This window comes from Nematolebias whitei, chromosome 14, assembly GCF_014905685.2.
Source record: "Nematolebias whitei isolate Nwh7 chromosome 14, NemWhi1, whole genome shotgun sequence".
Lineage (NCBI taxonomy): Eukaryota > Metazoa > Chordata > Actinopteri > Cyprinodontiformes > Rivulidae > Nematolebias > Nematolebias whitei.
In genome coordinates, this window is record NC_056511.1 from 16282887 (window position 1) to 16284616 (window position 1730).

Here is a 1730-nt window from a genome sequence, read left to right on the forward strand (position 1 = left end):
TGGTTTTAAAGACGACACATCCCATGATGCAATGCGTCAGGCAAATATCCAAATGTACGGTGAAATCATGGCAACTGTTCCTGCACATAATTAAATGTGTGTGAGTGAGCAGCGTCACTAACTTACATCATACGATGCATTGCTCTTTGATTTTACTGATTTATTTTTTCATTGATGTTTATTTAGATGTCACTTGAGTCCCACAGCTGCACAGATGGAACACATTGATGTGTTTATGTGGGAATTTCTTTGTTAAGAGAGTGAAAAATGTTTGGCCATGTTTTAAATGTTATTTCTTTCTTTTCATTCCTCCTCCACCCGCTTCTCCCTCTCTCTTTTCCCCTGCTTTCCCTCCACCCTGCAGCTATCCCGGGAATGATCGTCCCGCCCATGTAAAAGGTGTGCGTGCGTGATTGTGTGTTTCTGTGTGATGAGTCGAGCACACCCCGTCGCTGATCCCGACATAGGATTTGGTGCGAGTCGGACTCCGGTTGAGGATGGAAGCATCCGTCCAGAGCTGAAGGAAGAAAACCAACTCAGGCCCTTTTTAAAAAAAATAAAATAAAATAAAAAAACACGAAGGAAACTGTAAAATAAAAAACAACATAAGAACAAAAACTGTTTGCAAGATAAATCGTTGACTTTGTACACTGTAATGATTTTATAGAACTGCCACGCCTGCGTTAAGATTCTCTGCAGTCGCAGGAAGGGAATCCACTTCCTCCTTTTGTGACCTTTTTTTTTTTTTCGTGCAACAATTGTTGTGTTTTATTTTCCTCTTAATTGTAACACAAGCATTTTGTTTTTATTTATGAAGTTTTGTCTCCCGTGAAGGAATGTAACGTGAAAAAGACCCGACGAGTCGAATTAGAGCAGGATTCATACGAGCTATGATCCAGCCAACACAGACAAGCCAAACCAGACACACTTTTGCTTTCCTTTGCCAAATCAACAACTTTCACACCAACCGTTCTTCTCTGTGCGTTCAGTTAAAGCTCTCCCGCTGCACCTGATGCTGCAGCTTCAGCTGTTTACTCTCAGCTTGTGCATTTGCTGTCATGTGCTAAATTTTCTATAACGTACATCGGAAGCTTGTTGTTGTTGCAGAGATAAAATAAATGCTCAAAATTCTATTTGATCGATTTGGCAATACCCAGATATTTAAAGCTCCTTTCCATCAAGGTTTTTTTTTGTGATGAATGTTTGCCGACAGCAGCTCTGTTTGACCCGACGGCTGCCACCCATGCAACCACATCTGCTGCTGAGAACACGCCATAAAAGGACTTCTGCCATTTTGACTTTTGATTATTGGTTTGTTGATGAGATTTTCTTTGTAAGATTTTGTCTCATAGATAAGTTAGTTCTTGTTTTGTTATTTTAGTTTGCGGTGCTTGTTAAGATATTAGTGCTTGGCTGACCAATCAGATTGCGCTTGCCTTCTGACCTGGTTTAATTGATTGCATGGGAGAAACGTTAGCCATCAGTTATGTCTTGCTGCTCTGCAAAATCAAGTAAAAAAAAAATTACAACTTAATTTTTTTAAGTTAAATACTTCTGCTGCAGGACTTCCAAACTTAAAATAATCAGTCATTTCAACATGAGCTGCAAAATGATTTATAATATGACTAAACAACATTTTATACAATAAAAAAGTGCCATAGAGTTTATTTAAAGAGGTGGACAGAGTTGCTTCCAGGTAAGACAAGAGTTTAAGCTTTTTTTGTCAGTTT

At 39.0% G+C, this 1730-nt stretch overlaps 1 protein-coding gene across 1 annotated transcript in view; it reads left to right on the plus strand.

Annotated features, from left to right (window-relative positions):
* The window catches only part of LOC119420854 (transcription factor COE1-A), a 121639-nt gene extending 121239 nt beyond the window's left edge, over positions 1–400 (plus strand). The window contains exon 14 of the mRNA XM_037688278.1: positions 365–400. The gene's annotated coding sequence lies outside the window, so the exon portion shown is untranslated. The remainder of the gene's footprint in view (positions 1–364) is intronic.
* Positions 401–1730: the final 1330 nt, after the last annotated feature.